Below are 19325 nucleotides of genomic sequence, written 5' to 3' on the forward strand. Positions count from 1 at the left end.
AGCACAATTGGAAGAGCGTAGTCAATGTCACTGAACTGTGCATGTAGAAATTTTTGAAATGGTGTATCTTTGGCTATGTGTATTTTCACCAAAAAAAAAGAGGTTGAGAAGTTAGAGGGTTGATATGTTGTGGGGTTGTTAACCAATGTTATAAAACAACAGTTTCATGAGAAACTGTTTGTTCTGTAAGCCTTCACCTGAAATACAATAAATAAATAAATAAATAAATAAATAAAAATAAAAAAAAGAACTGTGCAATTATAAGTGGGTGTGGTTGTAAGCCACTAAATTTGTGGTAATTTGTCGCAACAGCAATAGAAAATGAATACCGCCCTCTTGTTGCTAATGAGAGAAAATGACAGCATGTGGTCTCACGAAGGTCTAAATTGTGTGCAGAAGTGGATCAGAAAAGAATAGCAAAAAACACGGGCTCGATCGGGGGTGTTACTCAGGAATCGGTTCTTGAAGCGTTAGATTTGGAGATGAGGGAGGATGGAGTGCTCCATCCATGTGGGCAGAGAGTGCTCCCTCCATGTGGGCAGATCTTTTCCAATCCCTAGAGAGCAGTGGTATTAGTGCCATGGAAAACACTGGGGACTTGAGATAACCCCCCTGCGGAGACAGAGGGGTGAGCTGTGTGTCACAAGAGAAGCAATCTTTACATGTTGGGAGCATCCCCAGGCTCACAAGCATTCGGAAGAATCAATATCCCTCTTCAACGAAAATGATAAATGATTTTACGAGTCTTTCACATTTTCATCCCGTTACACAACATTTTCTCCAAGTCCGAAAGGTTATAGAATCAAAATTGGACATGTAAATGATCAAAAAAAGGGGACATTTGTATAATAAAATTATTCCTTCATTATTACAGAATTGTGGTAAATTAAATCTCTCTGTTAGTTCCTCCTTTATTACATTTTTATCTCAAAAGTCTAGGCCAAAAGGGCTCTAGGCCAAAAGGTTATGGTCTCCTAGGCTGATTCAGTTCAATCCAACAGATACGTATTACACACCTACTGTGTGTCATGGAGTCCCTGGGTGGTGCAAATGGTTAATGTGCTCAGCTGTTAACCGAAAGGTTAGTGGTTTGAGTCCACCCAGAGGTACCTCGGAAGAAAGGCCTGGTGATCTATGTCTGAAAAATCAGCCATTGAAAACCCTGTGGAGCACAGTTCTACTCTGACACACATGAGGTCGTAACTGGCTTAACAGTAGCAACTGTGTGCCATGCACTATATAAGAAAAGAGGGAGTGTAGGGTAAGGGCATTTAGAAAATCAAGGCAGGGCTAAGATTTTGTGCCTGAAACGGAAGACTATCATTGGCTTGATCTCATCATGACCAGTGTAGACTGAAAATGACATTTTGTTTGTCTTCAAAGTAGATTAGCAAGAACTGATACACCTGCTACCCTTCCTGCATTCGTAACTTCGCTCGTGTTGCTGCTGTCCTCCAGTGTGCGTTTCCACTACTCATACCTTCAGCTCTAGTTGAAATTTGATCTGTTGGCATTTAACAGTCTACAGACTTTTAAAGTCCTACCATAGTACATGTGCACAAAGATGCATGTACAAAGTTACTCATTACAAGGTTGGAACCCACCTGAATACCCACCAATTGAAAATTGGTTGCACAAATTATCAGGTATCCATAAAGTGGAATATCTATGTAGCCATTCCAAATAATGTAGACCAATGTTTATTGTTATGGGAAGAGAGTCATCTTGTAATGCTGGAAGAAAATCAGGTTACAAAATAGTATTATAATATCTCATTTTTTGTAAAATATTCTAGGTATAGGAAATGTATAGAAGTAGGTACTCCAAACTGTTAACAGTCATTTTTTTCTTTAGATTTTGCTGTATTTTCCAGATTGAAACAATGAAATTGGATTACTTTTAAAACAGGAATTAATAATAGAGGTAAATTTGAAAAATCCTCTCCTTATGGCTTCTGAGTTTATCAATGGATGGAAGAGAAAGTCAAAGGTGGAGGGAATCTGTACTAGAGAAAAAGTCGCAAAGGAAGAGGGTCCCCAGACTAAGCTCATCTTTGGGAAAGACAATAGGCTCAATTAAAAACCAAAGTCATAAAAGAATGCAAATCTCCCAAACAAAACGTAATTGAGCAGAGAGATGAGACTTGATCCGATAAATAACCCTCCGTAATTAGAACATATCGACAGTTCCTATTAAAGAAACATCAAGCAGTCAAGTACTGGAAATCTGGGAAAATTGAGTTCTTAATTAAATCCTCATCAGAATTACTAGTACCCATATCCTCCCCATCCCGTTTCCCCAAGTCTCAAGTGTAGGTGCATCAGGAAACGGTTTGGTTCATTTAATCATGTGAAATGAATTTTTCCCCTGCTCAGTCTTAACAAGGACTGATACAAAGGCACCAGGTCCTAATTCTTGAAACACTGGCCGTCAAAGAAACCTAGCTGACTCTCAGCATTGCCAGAAAGGAGTCATGCATGTGGTCTTCTTTAAGAGAAATATTTGTCTTCTTTTACTTACACTCCTGGACTAACCACTCTGCCTTGGTTCTCCACTGTCTACAGAATATAGCCCGGTCTCCTGCTCTTGAAATTCCAGGGACTTCACGTGGATTTTCAGCCTCACCACCCTCTTCCCATTCCCTAAACATGCCTCATTCTTTGTTGGTCCCCTTTTTTTGCTGATTCAGTTTCCTCCTCCTGGAATGATCTTTGTCTCATTCTTTGCTCACCAAAATCTCACCAGAATCCCTACCATTTTACTGAAAATGGTTGTATCAAGGTTACCAGCCATGTGGAGTGGACTCTCTTCAACCATTCTTGGTAGCATTTGATCTGTTGGCCAGTTGCCCCTATTCTAGAAAGACTCTTTCACTAGGTTCTGTGACTTCCTACTATTTTGGTTTTCTCCATACTTCTCTGGTCACCACTCCTTAGTCTCCTATTCAACTCTGCTTCCCCTGGCCCCACCTAAAGAGTTGTGGCTTCCACGGGTTCATTCCCTCTCACTGAATCAGTGATCTCCACATCCCATCCCTATGCAATGACTCCCAGCTCTGTATCTCCTATCCTGATCTCTTTCCTTAGCTCCAGCTCTGTATATTTAACTGTCTGTTGACATTACCAATTAGGCAACCCATCACACCTCAAACTCAAAATATTCAGAGTCTTCAAGAATCACCTCCCTGTCTCACATAGCACCCTCCACCACAATTGCACTTCCTTCAATATCCTCTAGCTCAGTGAGTGCATCTTCTGTCCCTGCCCTTCAACAACCATTTTAGTCCATAAGTCAGCTCAAAGCCTGAGGTTGTTTCATATATTTGTAATACAGTTAAATAAAAAGCTCTGTAAATTTCTATGCCTTTTGACAAATTCATAATGTCATATATCCACAATCATAGTATGAAACAGAATAGTTTCATCACCCTAAATAATTCCCTGTGCTTCATCTAGTCAACCCTTCCTCCCTTCCAGTGAACCTCTGTCAACCACTGATCCTTTTACCATTGCTATAGTTTTGCTTTTCCTAGAAAGTCATATAATTAGAATCATAGCCTTTTGCCTTGGGGGTGCAGTGGTTAAGGGCTCAGCTGTTAACCAAAAGGTCAGCAGTTTGAATCCACCAGCTGCTCCTTGGAAACCCTAGGAGGCAGTTCTACTCTGTCCTATAGGGTCACTGTAAGTCAGAATTCACTAGACGGCAATGGGTTGTTGTTGTTTCTCTCATTTAGAAATATGGATTTAAGTTCATAAAAGTCTTTTTGTGGATTTACAGCCCATTTCTTCTTAGTGCTAAATAATATTCCATTGTATGGATGTACCACAATTTGTTTATCCATTTAACAACTGAAGGACATCTCCGTTCTGTTCATTTTTTGAAAAATTTTTCTTGTAATATTCATATTGAATAATTTTTATTGTTATGTTTTCAACTTCAATGACTCTTCCCTCTGTCATCTCTGTTCTGCTGTTAGGCCCATTCAGCAGGGAAAAGAATTTTTTATGAATTCTTTCAGTGAATTTTTTATTTCAGAGATTGTATTTTTCAGTGCTAAAATTTCGATTTGGTTCTTTTTTATAGTTCCAATTTCTCTCCTGAGATTCATTCATTGAACATAGTTATAATAACTGCTTTTAAAATTCTTATCTGTTAATTCCAACATCTGGATCATCTTGGTGTCAAATTTCATTGACTGTTTCTTCTCTTGAGATTTTTTTCTATGCTTCATATGAGGAATAATTTTAGATTGAGCTCAAATATTATGAATATTTCATTGTAGAGATCCTGGATTCTTTTATATTATGCCAAAGAGTGTTAGCTTTTTGTTTTAGCAGATAGTTAACTGGGTTGTACTGAAACTTTAAACTTTGTCTCTTGGGCAGCAACTGAAATCTCAGTTCAATCCTTTCATCCTTAACTAGGCTGCTTGGAGTCTGTCCCGTTTATGCATTGTTCATGGTTTAGCTAGAGATCTAAGCAGAGTTTCTAATACCGAATTCGGTGCTCCCCATCTCTAGCTCTCTCCTATTGGATTCTTTCATTTTCCAGAAGCTTTGTTCTTGAAGTCAGAGAGACTGTGGATTTTCTATTGGAGTTTTAGCCATTCTACATGGTACATATTGTAGACTTCCCTCAGGCTGAAAGCTGGAAAAAAAAATCACAAACTCATCCCTGTCTTCATCCTCTAATTATCATCTCCCCTCCCGAATCTGCTTGCTTTTATTCACTCTTCAGTATCTTCAGGTAATTGGTTTGTTTTTACTTTCATTTTTGTTTATTATCCAGATTCTATAACGTTTATACGCGGGAGGGTTGGTCCAGTAGGAGCTTACATGACAATACTGCTAACAGAACTTCTGCATCCTCCACAAATTTTTATATGTAATATTTTCATCATTACCAAGTTTTGAGTATTTCTTAATTTTCATTATGATTTTTTTGACTCGTGAGTTATTTACAAGTGTGTTTTTAAGTTATAAAATCTGTGGAATTAAAAAATTTATTTCTATTATTTCTAATTTAATTGCGTTATAATTACAGAACATAGTCTATATCATACAAGTTCTTTGAAATTTATAGAGACTTGCTTTATAATCTAGTGTACATGGTAAATACTCACAAATGTCCCATGACTATTTCAGAAGAATGAATATTCTCTAATTACTGGGTACAAAATTTTATACATACATCCATTAAACCAAAGTGGTGTTGTTAGGTACCATAGAGTCAGCTGTGACTCATAGTGACCCTATGTATAATAGAACGAAATGTTTCCTGGTCCTGTGCCATCCTCACAACAGTAGGTATGTTTGAACCCATTGTTGCAGTCACTGTGTCAATCCATCTCATTGAAGGTCTTCCTCTTTTTCACTGACTCTATACCAAGCATGATGTTCTTCCCCATGTACTGGTCCCTCCTGATAACATGTCCAAAGTATATGAGAAGAAGTCTCACCAGCCTTGCTTCTAAGGAGCATTCTGGTTACACTTCTTCCAACACAGATTTGATTTGTTCACTCTTTTGGCAGTCTATGGCATATTCAATGTTCTTTGCCAACATCATAATTCAAATGAATCAATTTTTCTTTGACCATCCTTATTCTTTGCTCAGCTTTCACATGCATATGAGGCAATTTAAAATACCATGGCTTGGGTCAGGTGCACCTTAGCCCTCAAAGTGACATCTTTTGCTTTAAAGAGATCTTTTGCAGCAGATTTGCCCAATGCAATACATCATTTGATTTTTTGACTGCTGCTTCCATGGGCATTGATTGTTGATCCAAGTAAAACGAAATTCTTGACAACGTCAATATTTTTTTCCATTTATTGGTCCAGTTGTGAGAACTTTTGTTTTCTTTATGTTAAGGTGTAACCTATACTGAAGGCTGTAGTCTTTGATCTTCATCAGTAACTGCTTCAAATCTTCTTCACTTTCAGCAAGCAAGGTTGTGTCATCTGCTTATTGCAGGTTGTTAATGAGTCTTCTTCCAGTTCTGATGCCATGTTCATCATGATATAGTCCAACTTCTTGGATTATTTGTTCAGCATACAGATTGAATAAGTATTGTGAAAGGATATAACCCTGATACATACCTTTTCTGATTTTAAACCATGTGGTATCACCTTGTTTTGTTCAAATGACTGATTTTTGGTCTATGTACAGGTTCCACATGAGCACAATTAAGTGTTCTGGAATTTCCATTCTTCACAATATTATTCATAATTTGTTATGATCGCCACAGTCTAATGTCTTTGCGTAGTCAACAAAACACAGGTAAACATCTTTCTGGTATTCTCTGTTTTCAACCTAGACCCATCTGATACTAGCAGTGATATCCTCTGTTACATGTCTCTTCTGATCCAGCTCAAATTTCTGGCAGTTCCCTGTTGATGTATGGCTGCAGCCATTTTTTAATTATCTTCAGCAAAATTTTGCTTGCATGTGATAATAATGATATTGTTTGATAATTTCAGCATTCTATTGGGTCACCCTTCTTTGGAATGGACATTAATATGGATCTCTTCAAGCCGTTTGGCCTAGAAGCTGTCTTCCAAATTTCTTGGCTTCCAGCCTTGCATCCTTTTGTTGAAGCATCTCAATATATCTAATATAAGTATTAGACCAAACTGCTTATATATTATTACTCAAACCTTATATATCCTTACCAGTTTTTGTAAACTGCTGACCTTTTGGTTAGCAGCTGAGCTCTTAACTACTGTGCCACCAGAGCTCCTAACAATACATAGAAATATAAAATCTCCATTATGATGGTGTATTTTTCACTTTCTCCTTAAAATTTTATTAATTTTTGCTTTATATATTTTAAAGATATGTCATAAGGCACATAGACATTTAGAATTATTTGTTTTCCTTATGAATTGAACTTTTTCTATCATTGTATATTTTCATCCTTAATTTATCCTTAATTCTTTTTTCCTAAAAGTCTGTCTTATCGGATATTAATACAGACTCTCCAGCTTCTTTGGTTAGTATTTGCCTGGTATATACGTTTCCATGTGTTGACTTTCAACATTTCTGCATTCTTGTACCATATTTTTTACGCAAATAACACGTCTTCTACATTTGCCAACCACCTCCTCCTTCTCTCCCCCGCAAGTTATTTTCATAAGCAGCACTATGCCAGCTTTTTTGTACATGTTGCTGTAAAATAAATTAGCATACGGCCCTTACAAAAATACCCTGTGAGGGAAGGGCATGGTTGGCAAACTAACGTGAAGGCATGCATTATTTGCATAAAAATACAGTAATTCAAATATGTCTTACATATAGCAGAGAGTCAAATTTTAAAAACCTAATCTGACAATCTTTGTCTTTTAACTTGTATTTTAGTCTATTTTAATTTATTTGGCATCTTATTTTTCCACCTATTTTTCCTTTTTTCTCCTTTTCCACTGAACCATGTATACATATGGCAGACTTCAACCAGTCTAGCTAAAGGTAATAAAACTGAACTGAGATTTGAGCTGGTCAACTGCACGTAAGACAGTGTTTTCAATTTGAATCTGACTAAGTTAACTGCCTGCTAAAATACAAACATGAATACTGTTTGGAGGATCATAACAGAATCCAGGATCTCCACAGCATAACATTCATAACGTTCAGGATATAATCCAAAATTACTCGATGTACAATGAACCAGGAAAATGCAGCTCATTCTTAAGGGAAAATATGATCAAGAAAGACCAAGCCCAGGATGACTCCAATGTTAAAATTATCAGACAAGTATTTAAAAACAGCTGTTATAATTAGGCACAATGAGGAAAATACGTTCATGATGAATGAAAGAATAAGAAATCTTAGCAGAGAAATATAAAAAATATAATATACAGAAACAAAATGGAAATTCTGGAACTTAAAAAAAGAGTATTTTCCTTTTTGGACCTGTCTCTACATGTCTTTTGCACACATTTTATTGGGTACATGATTTTTTCTTACATATTTGTAGAAACTCTTTAAATACTAAGGGTATTAGCCACTGTCTGTTATATATGTTGCAAAATATTTTTGTTTCTTTTGTTTGTATTTTGATTTTGTTTATGGTTTTTCCATGCAGCAATTTAAATTTTTTATTCAGTCGATTTTTTTATTTTTTATGGCTTCTGGCTTGTGTCATTTTTAGAAATATCTTCCCTATATCAAGTTAGTAAAATATGTATGTTTTCTTCTAACATTTTTCTAGTTTCATCTTTGTGAAAAGCTAATTTGACATCATGGGAAGTTTAACTCTTAAGAACAGAGGGAAAAAAACAAACAAACAAAACCCAGAACAAACCGCTGACGGCAATTGTTACTTCATAAAATGTACAGCATGGATCTATTCCTATTTCCACTTCAAACTGCAGTGCATTTCCTGATAACACAAAAGTGCCTTAAACTTCAGGTTTTTTGGTTTTAGTATCATTTTTCATTTACTCTTTTTAAATGTAAAAATTATTAAATTATATTTTCAGCTGGGTCTGTGGATCCATGGATAAAAACAAAAAGTTTGAAGTATAATATTGAAGCCAGGGGAAATACAAAAGATAATGAGGGAAATGTAGAACAACCTGAAATGACCCAGAGTTTGGACAGTATTGCATTGTCCCTCAGGCTTCCCATAACGAATGTAACAAAGAAAATGCTAGTAACGTTGCTGCCACAACCAGGGAAATGCCAGTGAGCAGCCATAGCCAATCTAGAAAAACACAAAATGCATCTAATTGTTTAGTTTAAAATATAATGTTTAAAAAGCACAACATATGCAAGAAACCATCTTTTATCCAGTGGACTTTGAAAGGCAATCATGAAAAATTTTAATGAAAATGAGCAAGAGAGAGAGTTCTTGGCAGAGTGCAATGCAACATAAATGACAAAGAAATAAATACGGTATGTAGCTTTCTTCACAAAGTCAGTTTCAAAATTGCCATGTGTGGCCAATATTGGGTATTGTTTCCCTGACATATGTTCAACCTCCTTCTAACTGACTTTCCTGTATGAGGCCATAGAGGTAAACATTGCATTTTCTGGACTCCTTTGCAACAAGGTTTCCAAATGTGATTTAGGTTACACCAATCAGACGCATTTATTAGGGTCAGGACTAGGGTGAGGTAAGTGAGGCACTCTCCTTGGGACAAAATTTAAAGGGGCACCAAAACACTAGATAATGAAGATAAGTAATATTTTAATACAGTATTTTTTAAAATAAAAATTACTACAAAAATTCTATGATGAACAAAATATCAAAATTTTAAAGAAAGAATCAGTAACAGTGTATGCCAAGCCTGAGGCAAAAGGAAAAATCAATAAAACTGATCCAGTCTTTATTGTATTGTACTAGACTTGATTTAGGAACCAAGTTAAATGTGGAGAGAAGCAGGTGTCAGGCAGCCATTTGCTGATGCAGATCAGAGCAGAGGTGATGTAGCTCTAGAGCTGCGTCCCAATTTACAGAGGTCTGGCTTTCTGCTTATAGCAAAAGTAGCACGTTTCTAAAGCATGTTTCTGAAGTTGTTTCCTGTAGAGAAGAGGACTGCAGCTCTCTTGGTGGCCAGCTCTGCAGTGTTGATTTGGGAGTCGTTTCTAGAGGTTTATTCTAGGGTTTGTTTCCTCAATCCTTCCAATTAATCGTGTAACAAATTTTTTTCTGTTCACAGCCAAGGGCGAATTATCCGATAAACAAGGTAAACAAAGGCTTACATGTGTTGACTTACTAATCTGTAGCGAACAATTTCACATGCGTTTCACCACATCAAGTCAAAGTGAAATTGTTCACTACAGATTAGTAAGTCAGCACAAGTAAGCCCGTGCTTACCTTGCTTGCTGGATAATCCGCCTCTGTTCGCAACAGACTAGAATGGATTTTATTCTCCGCGATGGAAGCATGACAGATACACCTTGGAAAGCACAGAGAACAGATGCTATGCCCTCCACTATGGATAAAGCCAAAATCTTTTTGAGTCAAACAAACTGGAGAAGGTTCTTATGATCATTAAGATTATGTGTCAAGTTGGCTGGGCCATGACTCTGAGTGGTTTGGCAGTTATGATGTAGCTTGGCAGTCATATGATGATGTGATCACTTCCATGAAGAGATTTGATATAATGTGATCACCTCCATAGTGGGACCTGTTGTGTGTAGCCAATCAGTTGAAAGGGAGTTTCCTTGGGGGTGTGGCCTGCACTGAATATATCTATAGTCTTGACTTCCTGTCAAGACTCGTGGGCTTTTGCTTGCTCTGTATCCTGCTGCTGGTTCCTGTTTATCTGACCTCTGGTTCTTGGAACTTGAGCTAGCAGCTTACTGGCCGTCACACATGCCAATCTTCGGATTCATCGACTTTTGCAGCCTGTGAGCAAGAGCCCTGTTGGTCTGACCTGATGAATCTTGGGTTTGCCAGCACCTGCGGCTAGGTTAATTAGGAGAACCCTCTATCCTGACCCATGGACTTGGGATGTTCTAGCCTCTACAATAGCGCAAGCCATTTCTTTGATATAAATCTCTCTATATGTTTAGACGCGTCTGTCAGTTTATCATACTGAAAAGGTTGAAGTTGTCAGGGATTTTATTTTGCTTGGATCCACAATCAACACCCATGGAAGCAGCAGTCAAGAGATCAGACAACTCATTTCACTGGGCAAATCTGCTGCAAGAGATCTCTAAAGTGTTAAAAAGCAAAGATATCACTTTAAGGACTAAGGTGCGTCTGACCCAAACCATGGTGTTTTCAATAGCCTCATATGCGTGTGAAAGCTAGACAATGAATAAGGAAGACTGAAGAATCGATGCCTTTGAATTATGGTGTTGGCAAAGAATACTGAATATACCATGGACTGCCAGAAGAATGTACAAATCTGTCTTGGAAGAAGTACAGCCAGAATGCTCATTAGAAGCAAGGATGGCGAGACTTCATCTCATGTGTCTTGGACATGTTATCAGGAGGGACCAGTCTCTGGAGAAGGACGTCATGCTTGATAAAGTAGAGGGTCAACAAAAAGAGGATGACCCTCTATAAGATGGATTAACACAGTGGCTGCAACAACGGGCTCAGACATAGCAACAATTGTGAGGATGGCACAGGACTGGGCACTGTTCCGTTTGTTGTATATAGGGTCATTATTAGTCTGAATTGACTTGATGGCACCTAACAACAACATATATATTTATACGCTTTGCTGGTTTTGCTTCTCTAGAGAACCCAGCCTCAGACAGCTCTGTTGTCGAAAGATCTCATCAATATAACTAATGTACTTAGAAGACCCACTTGGACAACTGGTTGAAATATAGGATATTTAATCTTTCCAGCCTCTGTTTCCTTATCTATAAAATGAGGCTGATAATTCTGGTCTCATAGGGTTTTTGTAAGTATAAAATAAAGTCATATGTACTTAGCTTAGGGTCTGACTCAGAATAAGTGCTCAGTAAAAGTTTTACATGTTATCATTTACCTTACTGTTGGGTAAAATCTTAGGTATTAATAATATAGGCCATTTTATTCATTGTTGATTGCTTTACTTTCAATGACTCTAACTTATAAATTTTGGGATGGTAAAATAACTGGTAAAGAATTTTCAGTATTACCTTTGACTATTTTTTTAATCAAGCTCAGTGTCAACTAGAAAAAATACAGCACTATTTGTCAAGAATGAACAAATTCCATACCGTCAAAACTTGAGTAAGGGATCCCTCATTAAAGCCACTGCAAAATATGAGGCCACCACTAGCCACTGCGTCACTTACTAATGATATTTTACCCAGAAATGTTCTCCACGTAGTGTTTTTTCAATGTATTGGTGAAGTAGGAAAAAAAAAAAAAAAGACAACTTTTGCCCAAAATAGCATGGTTTGATTCATCATCTTTTTAAGACAAATGTGTAATGAAACAGGAAGTAACTTTGAAAGCCCTCTTAACTACATTGATATACATTCATCTTAGCTATGGGGGGAAGGTGCTGGATTTAAGCAGAAAAGGAATTTATTCAAAGAATCTTGAGTAAGCGCCCAGAATCTCTGGAGGGCCTAAGCACAAAGCTCAGAGCATACTGCAGTCCAGAGCAGAGCCCCAAATCATGCTGCAGAAGGCGTCCAAGAAGACATGACCAACGCAGCTATTAGCGGCCTCTACAGCTTGCACCACTGACCCCAGTAACGTTAGACTCTCTGTCGTCACTGTGCCCCTGGAAACTAGATACAGCTACTGTGGTTACTGTCACCCACAGCCATATTGGATTCTGCAACGTCCCTAATTCTTTGTGTTACTGGCTTCTGATTCAAAGTCTGGGGTTGGTGTATCTGATTATCAAAAGCTGGGTAACATAGTTTTACCCTAGTTGCAAGGGAGGCTGGGGAAGTGAGTTTCTGCCACTTACCTCTTATGGTGAGAGGTAGACTCCATCTCACAAAAATGAAAACCCTCCAACTATATATAACAGGATATGGAGAGCAATTAGGGTCCAAAACTGAGGATAGAGTTAGCATGAAGCACTCCAAATTCGAAAGAGCCAGGAATAATTGGGGCAGCACACCACCTCAGGGTTTATTTAAGTGGCAGCAAGCTACCCTGCCCCATCTAAGTAGACTGGGAAGGTGAAGGGAGAAGAAATTATTGAAGTAATATTTTTTTGCCTAGAAGGAAGGGCAGTAGGGTTTTTATCCCCTTTGCCTACCTTTCAAGAGAGGAGGAGGTGGACTGGAAAGTTGGGGGCTCTTTCTGTGATGTCACTGAGGGATCTGCTACTGGGCCCAGTAATAGGACAATCAAACTGTTTCATGTCCAGAGGCCTGGCCAGAGTCACACTATTCCATAAACCAGTTAGATTTAGGAAGAGGCTTGAGATGCTGGAAGGCAGAAACAATGAAAACTGCCCCCTACAGTGTGGGATTGTTCATTTTCTTTATGGACAGACTTTTGAGCAAAAGGAGGAGGGAGAAAACCCTGGAAAGTGTGACTCACAGATCCGGGTTATTTAGCAGATGTTTTTTCAAGGCTGGTCACTTGCAGACAATACCTTTAAGGCAAACTGGGACAAGTCTGAGAACTGGATGAAGAACGTTGATGGGCAGGAAGGATATCGTGTGATGAAAATTATAGCAGTAGCAACGAAACTAGAGACGCTTAGCCCAGGGCAGGTTTCTTCACTGGAAACATCCTCTGCTGAGCACTGCCCTAAGACAGGAGAAGAGGTTGGCCAGGGCTCAGTGAGACAGGCAAGTTCACCTCTCAGCAGGACGGGGCCTCATCCAGACTTTTCCATGATCACTCTGAGAACACTCTAACATGACTTCTCTTTAGCCAATTTCTGAGCCTGCCCCTGGCCAATCATTGATGAGGGTCATAAAACAATCACTTGAAAAAGGAATCCTTGAATCCACATATTCCCATAAGTCTGGATTCTTAAAATATTGTGACTCTGAAAATCAGTCAGTGGATCACAATGGTCTGATCTGCAACCAATAATGGGGATGGTGCAGGATCAGGCGGCATTCCCTTCTGTTGTTCATGGGGTCTCCGTGAGTCAGGGGCCAACTGGACTGCAGCTAACAATATAACAAGGCAGAGAAGAAAAACGGCTGGGATACTAACCTGAGGGGATGTCATGGCTCTTCAGTTCAGCCTCATTTCCTGGCACTGCTAGACTCGGGGTGTAAGGTGTCCTGTGTACATGTTTGGGCTTTGGAGTCACACAGGCTTGGTTTGGAGTCTCACTTCGACAGTTTCTAGCCATGTGACCTTGGACAAGCTAATACAAGTGCTCCCCTCATAAGGTTGTAAGAATTACATACAATAATATTTGGCAAGCTTTTGGCATGATATCTGGTAAAGAAAAATGTCCAGTGAGTATCAGTTATTGTTTTTATCAAGAGCAACTCCCTCATTAACCTACGAGTCCAGTGGGAAGTTTTTTGTTGCTGATTTTTTGTTTTTCCTAATTGGAAGTAATTTCAAGCACTTTTATATTAAACACAAACTATTATGGAGTGTAGCCCTGGCGGCGAAGTGGTTAAGAGCTACGGCGAGCTACAGCTGCTAACCAAAAGGTTGGTAATTCTAATCCACCAACTGCTCTTTGGAAACCCTATGGGACAGTTCTAGCCTGTCCTATAGGGTCACTATGAGTTGGAATCGACTCAGTGGCAATGGATTTAGTTTTAGTTTTTTTATTATGGGGTAGGATTCAAATTCGCATTAATTTTTTTTGTTGTGGTAAATATATATGTAATAAAACGTTTGCCGTTCCAACACTTTCTACATGTATAATTCAGACATTAATCTTCATCATGTTGTCCATCACCACTATCCATTTCCACATTTTTCTATCATTCTTAACAGAAGCTCAGTGTCCCCTAAGCAATGAGTCCCTTTTCTCTCTCCCTCCCATCTGCCCCAGTAACCACGAATAAACTTTGTTCTCTGTACACTTGCTTATTCTAGACGTTTCATACAAGAGGGATCATACAATATTTGACTTTCTGTCAAATTCACATTAATTTTTAGACTCAAGCAACATCACCACGACCACCGGTTGCCCTTGAGTTGATTCTGACTCATGGTGACCCCATGTGTGCCAGAGTAGAACTGTGCTCCATAGGATTTTCAATGGCTGATTTTTAAAAAGTAGAACACCGGACCTTTCTTCCAAGGTGCCTCTGGGTGGACTTGAACCACCAGACAAGACTTCAAAGGAATTTCCACTTTATGATAGTCACTGTGGATATTGCCCCTGGCTTCCGGGCGGAGGTGGGAAGCGGTGACTATGTGAGTCTAGTTCTTGCTCACTTTCCCTTGCCATTAAGAGGATTTGGGTGAATGAGCTTGCAGAGCACAGATTTAATCCTTACAACCATCTACTATCATCACCTCCATTTTAAAGACAAAGGATCAGAGTCATAAAGGGGTCAAGGGACTTTCCCAAGGTCACCTGGCTAGCAGTAAATCTAGGATTTCAAACCCTTTCAGTCCATCCCAAAGCATAACGCCCTTCGCTCTGCACTGTGCGTGCATCCTCTGCATCCCTGCCCGGGCCAGCTTCAGCATCTGCAGGACCGAAGGTGATTCTTTGGCTAAAGTTTCCCAAATGCTTTCCTTTATGTGTCTGGGATTTGAAACCCAGGCTCCCTACTACTTCAGCTCTCTCCTCTCTTGAACATTCATTTCTTTCCTGCAAATAAGCAAAACACACTCTTTTCCTTGAAATTTTGCATGTTCAGCAGGATATTTTGGAGCATTGAGGTGGATTGTAATGCAAATGCCCTTGATTTTCTTGGGACTCTCTCCCATGAATTTCAGTGATAGGCCCCCTTGAAATAAATGCACTTTTGATAGATGAAAATTCCCCTTTCTCCCGTGAAACGTGCTTGGTAACAGATACTTCCACTTGGAGGAATTTGCTTAATAACTCAGTGTCATGTGGGGCTCAGCTGAGCAGGCCTGTAAGATGAAGTGAGGACACAGAGCAAGGACCTGGACAGGGCCCAGTGGGGCCGGGGTCTGGACCAAGATGCAGAGAGCTAGAAGCTGGGGGTCACCACATCAACCAAGAAGCAAGACCTAGAGTGACCTGGAGGTTACTAGGTGCAAATAACACAAGCTTAGAGTCAAGGTAAGTGAGGGTAGGCGAGGAGGATGCAGATGGCCAAACTCAGGAGCGGATCAACATTATTCTGTCCTTTGTGTTGAAGCAACAGCTGCTGCAAAAGTCATGAATAGTTGTTGTTAGTTGCTGCTGAGCCACTCCTGACTCATGGTGACCCCATGTGGGCAGAGTAGAACTGTTTCATAGAGTTTTCAATGTGGCGACCTTTCAGAAGCAAATTGCCAGGCCTGTCTGAGGCACCTTTGGGTGGATTTGAACCATCAACCTTTTGGCAATCTTTCAGCTAGTAGCTGAGCACTTAACTGTCTGTACCACCCAGAGACTCCTACGTATAGTGTCAAACAAGCTTATTTGTTAGAGTCCTTTTCCACTAGAATTCCTGGGCGTGCAAAGCAGCTGCATACAGTGGTTTCCCACTCCCAGGAAAAACTTGTTTCAGATTTGTGGCTGGCCCAGCAGCACCAACGGCATCATGGACCTCTATCAGTGTTGTTGGAGTCAAGGGACTTGGGGGATGTTGGCCTAGAGAGGAAAACATGCAAAAAAGCAGAGCTGTTTAGGGAGGAGCTCTCAGCTCATCATAAGGAAGAATTTCCTCCTAGTCAGAGCAACCCAGCAATGCAGACTATCAAGGGGAGATGACCTTCTATCACCAGAGGTATGTAACTTCTAGCAGCTTCCTGTGCAGAGCAAGGTTGGACTGGACCACTGGTGAGTCTCTTCTGCACTGAAATGCTGTGGTTCGACTTCTGCCCATGTCACTCCCCTATGGAACACCTGACTACTGCCACAGTTTCCTAGACTTTCCTTGACCTGGCCCTTGCCTGCCTCATCTCTTGCCCTTTCATTACACTGCCAGCTCCCCAGGTTCCATGTTGAACCCCCTGGGACCATCTCAGTGTGCTCTGTTCCCTCCTGTATCTGGGCCCTTTCCCCTTTACCTGTTACACTTATTCCTCCTCTTTGTCCTTCATCTGGTTAACTCCTGCTCGTCTGTCAAGGCCCTTGTCCTGAAAGCCCCGTTCCTGAGATCTGAGAATGCATTACGTGTCTCCACGTGGCTTCCACGGTCCCTTGCTCTTCCCATTTCATAGCACTTAACACACTGCTCTGTAATTGCTGGCTTTCACAACACTGCAAGCTCCCAGAGGGCAGGGAAAAGTCTGCCTTGTTCATCTTGAATCCCCAGTGCTCAGCAACCTGCCTGGTATCTAGTAAATGCTCAGTACAAATCTATTTATTTTGAACTGGCTGAAGGTCTGCAACCGATGAACTGCTGTTGCACTGTTCCCTCGACCCTTTCGATCAGTCCCTTAGGCTGCTTGCAGTGAGGGGATTTGGTTTCATGGCTGACTTAGGAACACTGGGGCCTGGAATTTAAATAAATTTTTTTAAATCTGTTTTTCCCCATATCTGTTCTATGAATAAGACGATTAACCTTCTGGTTAATTGAGGCAAAAATAGAGAACATCTGTCTTTTACTCCCAGTGAGAGGACCCAGACATCCTCTATGCAGAGGCAGAGTTGCTAATAAACTTAGCTTGGAGAAACCAAGATTGTAATTCTGACTCCTCCATTAACTTGCTATGTGACCTTGGGCTAACTGCCTACCCTCTCTGAGTTTCATTCATTTGGCTAAGATTTATTGCAGTCCTATCATGTTACTAACACTTTGATAGAAACTGTGTAGAGAGAGATGATTGATAATACAGATCCCTGCCCTTATGGAATTTAAAATATAATGGAGAAACAGTATCTCACATAACCAAATAAATAAATATCTAAATATAAATTCTGATAATAACTAGAAAGGAATTGAACAAGATGTAGTAACAGAGCTAATGGGTGTGAGCGTGGAGGGAGCCTACTTAGATGCTGAAGACTTTAGGGGAGAATCCTCCCTTGTGTCTTCCAGCTTCTGGTGGCTTTAGTTGTCCTTTGGCTTGTGACTGCATAACTCCAATTTCTGCCTCCAGGTTCTCTCTTCTCCTTGTGTCATCTCTTCTTCTGTTTTTTATAAGGACACTTGTCATTGGATTAAGGCCCACATGGTTAATCCAGGAGGATCTCATCTGGAGATTCTTAACTTAATTACATCTGCAAAGGCCCTTTTTCCAAATAAGATCACATTCACAGGTACCGGGGCTTAGAATTTGGACATGTTTTCGGTGCCACCATTGAATTTCCTACAACTATCTTAACTTCATAAATATTGTTAAAGAAAGTTACAGACCATTTGCACTTACCAATAACTATACAAAACTCCTAAATAAAATATTACCAACAGAATCCAATAGCACATTAAAAATAATACATATGACCAAATTTTATTACAATCATTCAAGAATGGTCCAAAATTACTAAATTAATTAATATATTCTAAATATGACTGTATCTTAGAAGAAAAATAATATGATCACCCATAGATGCTTTTCTTAGATAGTAGAACTCAATATACCCTAAGGTAATATATATTTAGCTCTATCTCAGAAAAACACCAAGTTTTTTTGTTGGGAGAACCATTTTTTGTCTGAAAAAGAATTAGGCATTTACTAGACCATTTTAGGAGGAGCCATAGTCTATGCCAACTAATAAATATAAAAATGATATAAAAGTAATGATAGAACTGTATGGCAACAAACTGGATAACCTAGACGAAATGGACAAATTCTTAGAAGCACACAACCTACCCAAACTAATTCAAGAGGAAACAGAAAGTCTCAACAAACCCATAATGAGTGAAGAGATTGAATCATTGATCAAAAACCTCCCAACAACAACAAGTCCTGGACCAGATGGCTTCATTGGGGAATTCTAACAAACATTTAGAGAATTGACAGCAATAATGTTTAAACTCTTCCTTAAGAAGGAGAAGGAAGGAGTACTCCCTAATTCATTCTATGAAGCAAACATAATCCTGATACCAAAACTAGACAAAGACACCACAAGAAAAGAAAAGTATAGGCCTATATCTCTTACGAATATGGATGCAAAAATCCTCAACAAAATAATAGTGAACAGAATCCAACAGCATACTTAAAAAGTCATAAACCATGACCGAGTGGGATTTATTCCAGGAATGCAGGGATGGTTCAACATTAGAAAATCAATTAATGTAATACACCACATCAATAGAACAAAGGAAAAGAACCACATAATCATCTCTGCGGATGTGGAAAAAACATTTGATAAAATCCAACACCTTTTCTTGATGAAAACCCTAAAGAAGATTGGAATAGAAGGGAAATTACTCAATATGATTCAGGGCATTATGAAAAGCCAACAGCCAACATTATACTTAATGAAGAAAGACTGAGAGCTTTCCTCTTGAAATTGGGAACAAGACAAGGATGTCTGCTCTCACCACTTCTAGTCAATATTGTATTAGAAGTCCTAGCCAGAGCAATAAGACAAGAAAAAGAAATAAAATGTATCCAGATTGGAAAAGAAGTAAAATTATCTCAATTTGATGATGATATGATGTATATACAGAAAATCCCAAAGAATCCACAAGAAAATTTCTAGAACTAATAGAAGAATTTGGGTTTCTATATGCCAGCAATGAGAAATCTGAAAGGGGAATTAGGGAAATAATTCCACTTACAATAGCATCTAAGATAATATAATACTTAGAATAAATCTAACCAGGGACTTGAAGGACTTATACAAACAAAAACTATAAAGCACTGCTGAAAAAGATTAAAGAAGACTTAAATAAATGGTAAAATGCT

This window comes from Trichechus manatus, unplaced genomic scaffold, assembly GCF_000243295.1.
Source record: "Trichechus manatus latirostris isolate Lorelei unplaced genomic scaffold, TriManLat1.0 scaffold00016, whole genome shotgun sequence".
Classification (NCBI taxonomy): domain Eukaryota; kingdom Metazoa; phylum Chordata; class Mammalia; order Sirenia; family Trichechidae; genus Trichechus; species Trichechus manatus.